At 40.6% G+C, this 12,284-nt stretch overlaps 1 protein-coding gene across 3 annotated transcripts in view; it reads left to right on the top strand.

Moving 5' to 3' along the window:
• The window catches only part of RTN1 (reticulon 1), a 310,021-nt gene that overhangs the window by 170,592 nt on the left and 127,145 nt on the right, over positions 1 to 12,284 (top strand). The gene's annotated exons all lie outside the window — the stretch shown is intronic.

Here is a 12,284-nt window from a genome sequence, read left to right on the forward strand (position 1 = left end):
GAATGCTTCCAGTTTTTGCCCATTCAGTAGGATATTGGCTGTGGGTTTGCTGTAAATAGTTTTTATTATTTCATGATATGTTACATCAATACCTAGTTTATTGAGGGTTTTTAGCATAAAGGGCTGTTGAATTTTGTCGAAGGCCTTCTCTGCATCTATTGACATAATCATGTGGTTTTTGTCTTTGGTTCTGTTTATGTGGTGGATTACGTTTATAGACTTGCGTATATTGAACCAGCCTTGCCTCCCTGGGATAAAGCCTACTTGATCGTGATGAATAAGCTCTTTGATTTGCTGTTGCATTTGGTTTGACAGTATTTTATTGAAGATTTTTGCATCAATTTTCATCATTGATATTGGCCTGAAGTTTTCTTTTTGAGTTGAGTCTCTGCCTGGTTTTGGTATCAGGATGATATTGATCTCATAAAATGATTTGAGGAGGATTCCCTCTTTTTGTATTGTTTGGAATGGTTTCAGAAGGAATGGTACCAGCTCCTCTTTGTACTTCTGGTAGAATTCGGCTATAAACCCATCTAGACCTGGACTTTTTTTCGTTGGTAGGCTATTAATTGCGTCCTCAACTTCAGCCCTTGTTATTGGTCTCTTCAGGGTTTCAACTTCTTCCTGGTTTAGTATCGGGAGAATGCAAGTGTCCAGGAATTTATCCATTTCTTCCAGATTTACTGGTTTGTGTGCATAAAGTTGTTTGTAGTAATTTCTGATGGTAGTTTGTATTTCTGTGGAATCAGTGGTGATGTTCCCTTTATCGTTTGTTATTGCATCTATTTGATTCTTCTCTCTTCTCTTTTTTATTAGTCTGGCTAGCAGTCTATCTATTTTGTTGATCTTTTCAAAAAACCACCTTCTGGATTTGTTGATTTTTTTGAAGGGTTTTTTGTGTCTCTCTCTCCTTCAGTTCTGCTCTGATCTTAGTTATTTCTTGTCTTCTGCTAGCGTTTAAGTTTTGTTTTTGTTTTGATCTTGCTCCTCCGACTCCTTCAATTTTGATGATAGGGTATTGATTTTAGATCTTTCCTTGCTCCTCATGTGGGCATTTATTGCTATGAATTTCCCTCTAGACACTGCTTTAAATGTGTCCCAGAGATTCTCGTACATTGTGTCTTCATTCTCGTTGGTTTTAAAGAACATTTTTATTTTGCCTTCATTTCATTGTTTGTTCAGTTGACATTCAGAAGCCAGTTGTTGAGTTTCCACGAAGTTTTGCAGTTTTTAGTTACTTAATCCTGAGTTCTAATTTGATTGCACTGTGGTCTGAGAGACTGTTTGTTATGATTTCCATTCTTTTGCATTTGCTGAGGAGTGATCTACTTCCAATTATGTGATTGATTTTAGAGTTAGTGCAATGTGGTCCTGAGAAGAACATATATTCTTTGGATTTGGGGTTGAGAGTTCTGTAAATGCCTATTAAGTTTGCTTGGTCCAGATCTGCATTCAAGTCCTGGATTTCCTTATTGATTTTCTATCTTGTTGATCTATCTAATATTGACAGTGGAGTGTTAAAATCTCCCACTATTATTGTGCAAGAGTCTAAGTCTCTTTTTAGGACATTAAGGACTTGCTTTATGTATCTGGGTGTCCCTATATTGGGTGCATGTATATTTAGAGTATTTAGCTCTTCTCATTGTATTGATCCTTTTACCATTATGTAATACCCTTCTTTATCTCTTTTGATTTTTGTTGGTTTAAATTCCGTTTTATGAGAGACTAGGATTGCCACCCCTGCTTTTTTTTGCTTTCCATTTGCTTGGTAAATCTTCTTCCACCCCTTTATTATGAGTCTATGTATGTCTTTGCATGTGAGATGGGTCTCCTGAATACAGCACACTAATGGTTCTTGGCCTTTTATCCAATTTGCCAGTCTGTGTCTTTTGATTGGGGCATTTAGTCCATTTACATTTAATGTTAATATTGTTATGTGTGAATTTGATCCTGCCATTTTATTACTGGTTGGCTGTCTTGCCTTTGGTTGGCATAATTTCTTCATTGCATCATTGGTCTTTACCATTTGGTTCTTTTTTGCAGTGGCTTGTACTGGTTTTCCCTTTCTGTGTTTAGTGCTTCCTTCAGGAGCTCTTGTGGGGCAGGTCTGTTAATGACAAAATCTCTCAGCAATTGCTTGTCCATAAAATTTTATTTCTCCTTCACTTATGAAGCTTCGTTTGGCTGAATATGAAATTCTGGGTTGAAAGTTCTTTTCTTCAAGGATATTGAATATGGGCCCCTATTCTCTTCTGGCTTGTAGGGTTTCTGCCAAGAGATCCACTGTAAGTCTGATGACCTTCCCCTTGTGGGTGACCTGACCTTTCTCTCTGGCTGCCCTTAGTATTTTTTCCTTTGTTTCAACCCTGGTGAATCTGACGATTATATGCCTTGGGATTGCTCTTCTAAAGAAGTATCATTATGGTGTTCTCTGTATTTCCTGTGTTTGAATGTTGGCCTGCCTTGCTAGGTTGAGGAAGTTCTCCTGGATAATATACTGAAGAGTGTTTTCCAGCTTGGATTCATTCTGCCTGTCATCTTCCGGAACACTGATCAAGCGTAGATTAGATCTTTTCACATAATCCCATATTTCTTGGAGGCTTTGTTCATTTCTTTTCACTCTATGTTCTCTTTTCTTGCCTTCTCATTTTATTTCATTGAGTTGATGTTCAACCTCTGAAATCTTTTCTTCTGGTTGATCTATTCAGCTATTGAAACTTGTGTATGCTTCACAAAGTTCTTGTGCCGTGTTTTTCAGCTCCATCAAATCGTTTATGTTCTTCTCTAAGCTGGTTATTCTAGTTAGCATTTCATCTAACCTTTTTGAAAGGTTTTTAGTTTCTTTGCACTCGGTTACAACATGTTCCTTTAACTCAGAGAAGTTTGTTATTACCCATCTTCTGAAGCCTGCTTCTGTTAGTTCGTGAAATTTGTTCTCCGTCCAGCTTTGTTCCCTTGCTGTTGAGGAGTTATGATCTTGTCATGGGGGAGAGACATTCTTGTTTTCAATGGTTTCTTCTTGCTCTGGTTTCTTCCCATCTTGTTGGATTTATATAGCTTTGATCTCAGGTAGCTACTTAGGGAGGCAGCCTTTCCTTTGTCTGCCTGCAGAGGCGCTGCTGGGCTGCCACAGATTCAGTGGAGCTCCTGAGTCTTTTATTTACCCAGGAAAATTACACCGGCTTCTGCGATGGTGGCTACACTTCCCCCAACAAGCTCAGTCATTCCTGGTCACTCTCTAATTCATGTTCTGGGTGTGAAACTCTGAAGTGAGAGTTTTTTAGCCTCCTAGGCTTTGTGCAGAGGAGATCCATCCTGGTGTGTGGCCTGTTTCCCTGCTGTCAGTTCCTCTTCTTTCTAGGGGCAGGTAACTCCCTCCAGCCAGCTTTCTGGCTTTCTCAGCATCAGCCAGTGCTTCCACCTAGATCTATGCTGACAGCTGCGGCTGCTGCTGAAGTTGCTGTTCTGCCCTGTTTAGGCAGCTCACTGAGGCTTTTCAGCCTGGCGAAGATCTCCTGTTCTGTGGGTTGTAGAGGGCTTGGGTGGAGCACTGCATCTGAACTGAAGTTCCAGAGGGGGAGATGCCCTGGTCCTCCAGTCAGTTGCGTGCACCTCCTGGGCCTCAACTTGCCCTATTTGGTTTATACCCCCTGTCCAACCAGACCCACAAAATGAATCAAGTACCTTGTTTGTAACTGTGGAGACCACTCAGCTTCTCCATCTCTCTTGCTGGGAGCTGCGTTCCATAGCTGCCTCTTATTCGGCCATCTTGGGATCCCCTGCATTGTTTATATTTCTACAAGGTCAGTGGTAATATCTTCCTTATCATTTCTGATTTTGTTTATTTGATTATTCTCTCTTTTCTTCTGTATTAGAAGTGGCCCCCCTCTAAGAACTTGCTTTATGAATCTGAACACAGCATACCAATGGGTCTTGGTTCTTTATCCAGCTTGCCACTCTGTGTCTTTTAATTGGGACATTTAAGTGGTTGATTTTTTAAACTTTTTCAAAAAACCAGCTCCTAGATTTATTTTTTAAAGGGTTTTCATGTCTCTGTCTCCTTTAGTTCATCTTTGTTCTTGTCTTCTGCTAGCTTTGGGGTTTGTTTGCTCTTGGTTCTCTGATTCTTTTAGTTGTGATGTGAGATCGTTAACTTGAGCTCTTTCTAGCTTTTTAATGTGGACATTTACTGCTATAAATTTCCCTCTTAACACTGCTTTAGCTATGTCCCAGAGAGTCTGGTATGTTGTCTCTTTGCTATTATTAGTTTCAAAGAACTGCTTAATTTCTGCCTTAATTTTATTATTTACCCAAGAGATTCAGGAGCATGGAGTTCAATTTCAATGTAGTTGTGTGGTTTTGAGTGAATTTCTTAATCTTGAGTTCTAATTTGATTGTGCTGTGGTCTGAGAGACTATTTGTTATTATTTCAGTTGTTTACATTTGCTGAGGAGTGTTTTACTTCCAATTATGTGGTCAATTTTAGAGTAAGTGCCATGTGGCCATAAGAAGAATATATATTCTGTTCTTTTGGGGTGGAGAGTTCTATATATATCTATCAGGTCCACTTGATTCAGAGCTAATTCCTAAATGTCTTTGTTAATTTTCTGTCTTGATGATCTGTCTAATGTTGTCAGTGGGGTGTTAAAGTGTCCCACTGTTATTGTGTGAGAGTCTGTTTCTTTGAAGTTCTCTAAGAACTTGCTTTATGAATCTTAACACAGCATACCAGTGGGTCTTGGTTCTTTGTCCAGCTTGCCACTCTGTGTCTTTTAATTGGGACATTTAGCCCATTTACATTTAAGGTTAGTATTGTTATGTGTGGGTTTGATTGTGTCATCATGATGCTAGCTGGCTATTTTGCAGACTTGTTTATATGGTTACTTCATCATGTCACTGGTCTGTATACTTGAGTATGTTTTCGTAGTGGCTGGTAATGGTTTTTCCTTTCCGCATTCAGTGTTTCCTTCAGGAGCTCTGGCAAAGCAGGCCTGGTGATAACTAATTCCTTCAGCATTTGCTTGTCTGAAATGGATGTTATTCCTCCTTTGCTTATAAAGCTTAGTTTGGCCGGATATGAAATTCTAGGTTGAAATTCCTTTCTTTAGCAGTGTTTAATATTGGCCCCCAATCTCTTCTAGCTTGTAGGGTTTCTGCTGAGAGGCCTACTGTTGGTCTGATGGGCTTCCCTTTATAGGTGTCCTGGCCTTTCTCTGTGGCTGCCCTTAACATTTTTTCTTCCATTTTGATGTTGGAGAATTTGGTGGTTATGTGTCTTGGGGATGATCCTCTCATTGAATATCTTGCTGGAGTTCTCTGCATTTCCTGAATTTGAGTGTTGGCCTGTCTTACTAGGTTGAAGAAGTTCTCCTGGATAATATTCTGAAGTTGTTTTCCAACTTGGTTCCATTCTCCCCATCTCTTTCAGGTACGTGATTCAGCTGTAGATTCAGTCTCTACATAATTCTATATTTCTCAGAGGTTTTCTTCATCCCTTTTTATTCTTTTTTTCTCTATTCTTGTCTGCCTGCCTTATTTCAGAAAGATAATCATTAAGCTCTAAGATTCTTTTCTTTGCTTGTTCTGTTTTGCTATTAATACTCATGATTGCATTGTGAAGTTTTTGTAGTATGTTTTTCAGCTCTAGAAGGTTAGTTATGCCCCTCTCTACACTGGCTATTTTGGCTGTCAGCTCCTGTATTGTTTTATCATGATTCTTTGCTTCTTTGCACTGGGTTGCCACATGCTCCTTTAGTTCAGCCAAGTTTATTAGTGCTCACCTCCTGAAACCTACTTCTGTCATTTCAGCTGTCCCAGCCTCAGCCCAGTTCTGAGCCCTTGCTAGAAAGGTTTGCAGTCATTTGAAGGAAAAGGGGCACTCTGGATTTTTGAGTTTTCAGCATTTTTGCATTGATTCTTTCTCATTTTTGTGGGCTTATCTACCTTTGATCTTTGAGATTGCTGACTTTTAGATGGGGTTTCTGTGGGTTTGTTACTGTTTTTGTTGTTGTTTTATGTTTGTTTTTCTTTTAACAATTTGTCTACTCTTCCTTAGGGCTGCTGCAGTTTTTTGGGGGTCCACTCCAGACACTAGTTGCCTTGGGTTTTTCCCATACCTAGAGGTATCAGCAGTGAAGTATGGGAAATAGCAAAGATGGCAGCCTGCCTTCTCCTCTGGAAGCTCCATCCCAGGGGAGTACTGACCTGTTGCCAGCCTGAATGTGGTGTAGGTGGTGGCTGGAGACCCTGGTTGGGAGGTCTTTCCCAGTCAGGAGGAACGGGATCAAGGACACACTTAAAGCAGTCTGCCTTTTTCTTTTTTTGCTTTTTTTTTTTTTTAAGAGCAGCTGTGCCGTGCAGGAGATTCCTTCAACCCCCAATTGGTTTGGGCTTTCCAAGGCCCACAGGCTAAACTAGCTAAGAAGTCTGAATGGGCAAAGTGGCAGCCTGTCCTGTCACTCAGGCCTTCATCCCAGGGAGAACATAGGCAGCGGTGGCCAGAGCCCCCAGCTGGGAGGACCCACCCTGCAAGAAGGAGTGGTTTGGGGTCCCATTTAAAGAAGCGGTCTGGCCTCAACAAAATAGCCTCGTCATGGTGGGAAACTATCTCTGCTCCTGTCAGTTTGGACTCTCCAAAGTCCCCAGGCTAGAATGGCTGAGTCATCCAACCAGCCCAGATGGCAGCCCTCCCCTCCTCTGAGCACTCTATCCCAGGGAGAGATTGGAGCTCTCTCCCCAGTATGTGCTGGCAGATATGACCGGAAGGTCTAGCCAGGGATTCTTGCCTAGTGAGGAGGAATGGATGGCGCCCTGCTTAAAAAAGCAGTCTGACCAGGCGTGGTGGATCATGCCTATAATTTCAGCCCTTTGGGAGGCCAAGGTGGGCAGGTCACTTGAGATCAGAAGTTCTAAGACCACCTTGGCCAACATGGTGAAACCCAGTATCTACTAAAAATACAAAACAGCCAGGCGTGGTAGCACACCCCTATAATTTTAGCTACTCTGGAGTCTGAGATAGGAGAATCACTTGAACTCGGGAGACAGAGGTTGCAGTGAGCTGGGATCACACCACTGCACTCCAGCCTGGATAACAGAGCAAGACTCTGTCTCAAAAATGACAAAAAGGAAGAAGAAAAAAAAAAAGAAGAAGAAGCAGTCTGACCATAATCTGACAAAGCCACTGTATTGTGCTTCTGGAGATACCCCTCCTTCTTGGACCATTTGGACTTTCCAAAGCCCTCAGGCTGGAATGGCTGAGTTGACCAAAGAGCAGAGATGGTGACCGTCCCTCCCACCAGGGGCTCCATACAGTCTCAGTCAGGCTCCACCCTGTTGCTGGTGGCTGGCTGGAATTCCAAGCCAGTGGGCCTTATCTTGTGAGGTGCCATGGAAGTAGGGCCCACGGAACAACACTTCTCAGCTCCCTGGATTCTGCCCTTTTCCTAGGGGTATGTGCAGACTGCCCACCTTGCCTGAGTTGAAGACACATTTGTTGGGGGATCCTGGGGCTGCAGAATGCAAAGCTCCTGGGTCACTGTGCATGCCTGAGCAGCTGCTCTGCCAAGACTCCACATAGCTTTGTGTGTCGGAGCCAAGGCCCTGGTGGCATGGGCTCATCGGGGGATCTCCTGACAAGAGTTTCAAAGATCTGTGGAAGAAGCGTGGTTTTCTGGGATCACACAGCCACTTACTGCTTCCCTTGGCTGAGAGGCAAGGGGCTTCCCTTGGCTATGTGTCACTTCTGGGTGGGCTGTCACCCTGTCCTTTATTCTCTCTGTGTTATTTCCCTAATCAGTTCCAGTGCAAGGACCTGGGTATTTCAGCTGAAGATACTGTAGTCATTCTCCCCTTTCATTCCTTTCCATGAGTGGCAGGGACTGCAGCTGCTTCTGTTCGGCCATCTTGGCCCCTCCATATGCCTATTTCTTCAGGATTTACTTTTAAACTAGTTTTCAGGGCCTTCTGCCTGCTTTCATTTTCAGTTACATCCCCTGCATCATTCCCAACAATACTCCAGTTAAACGTTTGACTTTGTCATTTTTTTGAGCAGATCCCTTACTTTTTTACCTCCATGTATTTGCTAGTGGAGTTCACTCTTGGACAGTGCCTGCCTTTCAAGGTTCTATTTGTGTTCCAAGATCAACGCAAGTGCAACTTCCTCAGTGACCTCCTCTAAGTTCCTCTAGAACTTTGTACTACACAGTTGGACCTGGCCCATTCTGTTTTGTTTTCTTCTTATTCTCTAGGAGAGGCAGGAAATGCTGTGAGCCATCAGCATAGTAATGGTAATTGGGACCTAGTGGTGGTGGAAGTGGGTAAAATCACCTAGAGATGGAGTGAAGTAAGAAGAGATCCTAGGGCAGAACTCTGGGGGAGGCCACCATTTCATGGCTGGGAAGAGAGGAGATCAATAGAGTGATCTCCTCTCTTCTCAGCCATGAAATGGTGGGGAAATAGATCAATAGAGGGGGAAAATCTGAAGAAAGTAGTGTTGCAGACACCAGAGGAGGAGTGGACAGTGTGTCAAATACTGTTAAGAAGTCAAATATGATGAGAACTCAAAAGCGACTGGGAAGTTGCCAGTGAACTGAGGCAAGCAGTAATGGCAGAATCCAGAGTGAAATGATATATTCACTAGAATTCATGTAAATTCCAAAATCTTGGTGACTTAACATAATAAAAGCATTACTTTTCACTCGTAATACAGTCCAATATGTTAGTTCTCTTGTACGTTTAGATTCAAGGCCAAGTCTTCTTCTGTTTTTTTTAAACAGCTTTATTGAGATATAATCCATATATAATTCATTTAAAGTGTACATTTCCATGGTTTTTAGTATATTCACAGAGTTGTGATCGATCACTGCAATAAATTTTAGAGCATTTCATTACCCCAAAAAGAAACACTGCACTCCCTTTTCTCACCCTCCAAAATCTCCACTCCCTACAACTATTAATTTGCTTTCTTTCTCTATAAATTTGCTTATTCTGGACATTTTATATGAATGGAATCGCATAACATGTGGTCCTTTGTGACTGGCTTATTTCACTAAGCATACTGTTTTCAGTATTTAGCCATGTTGTAACACATATCAGCACTTCATTCTTTTTTATGTCTAAATAATAGTCCATTGTATGGATATACTACATTTTATTTATCCATTTAACAGTTGATGGACATTAGATTGTTTCTACCTTTTTTGGTCATTATGAATGATGCTTTTATGAACATTCATGTACAAGTTTTTTTATTTGGATGTATACTTTCATTTCTCTTGGGTAGATATCTAGGATTAGAATTGCTGGGTCATATGATAACTCTATGTTTAAATATTTAAGAAGCTGCCAGACTTTTGTCCAAAGCAATTACAACGTTTTTCATCCCACCAGCCATGTGTAAAGGTGTCAATTTCTCTACATCTTTGCCAGAACTTGTTATTATCTGACTTTTTGATTATAGCCATCTTAGTGGATATGAAGTAATATCTCACAGAAATGCAAAATGATTTGCATTTCTCTAGTGAATAATGATGTTGGGCATATTTTTATGTGCATTTTGGCCATTTGTCAGTCGCCTTTGGAGAACTATCTATTCAAGTTTTTACCCATTTTTAATTGGCTTGCTTTGTTATTATTGAGTCATAATAGTTTTTTTATATGTTCTAGATATTAGTCCCTTATCAGATATATGATTTGCAGATATTTTCTCCTGTCTATTGATTATGCTTTCACTTTCTTGATGGTATTCTCTGAAGCACAAAAGCCCAGTTTATTAATTTTTCTTTTGTTGCTTCTGTTTTTGGTGTCATATCTGTGAAATGATTGTCTGATCCAAGGTTATGAAGATTCACTTCTCTGTTTTCTTCTAGAGTTTTGTGATTTTAGCTCTTGTATTTAGGCTATTGACCCATTTGAAGTAAATTTTAAAATATGATATTATATAGGGGTTTAATTTCATTCTTTTGCATGTGGTTTTCCAATTCACTTTTCCTCTCCTTCTCATGCTCCAAAATATAACTTGCTGCATCTCAGACTGCGTCCCCCTTTTAAAAGATATAGCATGATATAATAAAACACATGAAATAGACATGCATTCAAATTTAGGTCAAATCATTTCTAACCATGGAGCTATATCATTTAGGGTCCTAGCAGGAAACAAGTGACACACTCAAGCGTTTGACTGAAGAGAGTTTAGAGAAGGGGCTATTTACAAATGTATAAAGATGGTCAAGAAAACCAACATATGATGGCAAAGCCTTAACATTACTACCCCTAGACCTGACCAGCAAGAGGAAGGAGCAGCATTCTCAAAGCCTGCTAAGAGCTGGAGCTTCAGAAGCAGCAGGGGGTATAAATATCTCAACATCTCCCTCATCCCAGCGCTCAGGCTTCCTATTGGCTAAAAACAACCAGAAACCAGAGGGAAAGGGTTCCTGGGTATGCCTTCAATGTAGGTCAGCCTCTCAGAGCACAGGACAGGGCAGAGAAAGAAAGGAATGGATCCAAGGGGGCAAAGAGAGAAAACCACTACAGTGACCTTGGACAAGTAGGTTAATCTATTGTCCCTAAACCCTAAGTTCAATATGTAAAGTGCCTGGCACCCAGCAGAAGATGCTACTGCTACTCGCAGTACTCTGGAGGTACACAACATTTCTTAACTTACACTACTCCTTATCTTCTTTTTCAGTGCTCTAGTCAACTACTCAGAAGTAAGCTGGCATAACTTTTACACTTTTACACTGTCTGAAATCATATCAAACAACTATGTGTACAACTTATTAAGGAACTACTGTAAAAATAGAGTTGGGGGATCATAAAATAAATTTTTTAAAACATAAATCATAAGAGATAATGAAGTGGTTGTTGTTTTAAGTTACTAAAAAAAAAGATGGGGGGAACTCATAGATCATATCCTTCCTCTGCTTACACAACAAAAAACAGTGTCCAAAGTCTTGTGTCCAATGTCTTCCAACCTCACTCAGAATAAAAGCTCCATCAGATCCTACATGCCCTTCCCCTGCTCCCACATCACTGATCTCTTCTCCTACTTCCCAGCTTATTCACTTTGCCCAGACATAATGACCTGCTTGTGATATCTAGAAATCAGTGCAGCTCCCACCTCTGAGCCTTTACACTCTCTGTTTCCTCTGTTTGGCATGCATTTCCTCTGTATATCTTCATGAGTCACTCTCTCACCTGCTTCAAGTGTTAAATGTAGGTTACTTTCTCAATGAGGCCTATACAGACTCCCCTATTTAAACTTGCAAACTTATCTCTACCCTGACCCAGAACATGTGATTCCCTTACCCTACTCTACTTTTTTCCGTAACACTTAACATCATCTAACATACTGTATGTTTTACTTATCTACTGTATATATTGTTTATAGATTGTGTTCCCTTCACTAGAATATAAGCAGGGACTTTGTTATTTGTTTCATTCACTAATATATACCAAGTGTATAGAAGAGGGCCTAACACATAATAGCTTCTCAATAAATAACAGGTGAATGAATATAGATAAAGAATAAAATCAATTCTGATTTATAAAGAATTAGGAAAATCTAAAATGTTTTATCCATTGGCGTTCTCCCACAGTCCTAAAGCCACAGATCCCTCAAAGCTTTAGAGAAATGCAACTAGTTATTGCTAACAAAAGGACGAGATCCCACTAAGATATTCTGAAATAAAGCCCTTCTGTATGGCAAGAGAAAACGAAGCTCTTGAACACTGTCGTCATGGTGATCCCAGGTTGTCTCATCCACAGGAGAGAAAGCTCAGCAAGATTCTCAGTGAAGCCTTTAAGCCATCTGGATAAACATTAGGCAGAAGGCAGGCATTCACCCAGGGGACCAGGGCTGACTTTCAGGTTTTGTTCTTCTCCAGAGGAAGTGAGAGAGGAGAAGAAAGGGAAGGAATACAGTGGACTGCCTCTATGGGAAGCCTTGCAGGATAATGCATTATGGTAATCTGCACAGGCTGCTTGGTGGAATTGGCAGAAGTGATCTCTTACATTGCTCCACTTAGTTGCAAAAAAATGATATTGACTGTTATGGGAAATATAAAGCTCAGAAGCCAGGTTGTATCTAAGGCTCCAAATTACCTGTCTTTGTCTTATTAAATGAGAGGAGATAAACAGTAATGGACAGGGAATAATGGGTGGTTTTCAGATTTGTTGATATCAGTAGGTCCAATTAGAATTATATACATCAGATTATCTGATGAAATCTGTGAAATTGAAAAAGTTCCCTAAGAGAATGAATCATAAATTGAAACAATGACTTGTAG

Source organism: Saimiri boliviensis, chromosome 2 (genome assembly GCF_048565385.1).
Source record: "Saimiri boliviensis isolate mSaiBol1 chromosome 2, mSaiBol1.pri, whole genome shotgun sequence".
NCBI lineage: Eukaryota > Metazoa > Chordata > Mammalia > Primates > Cebidae > Saimiri > Saimiri boliviensis.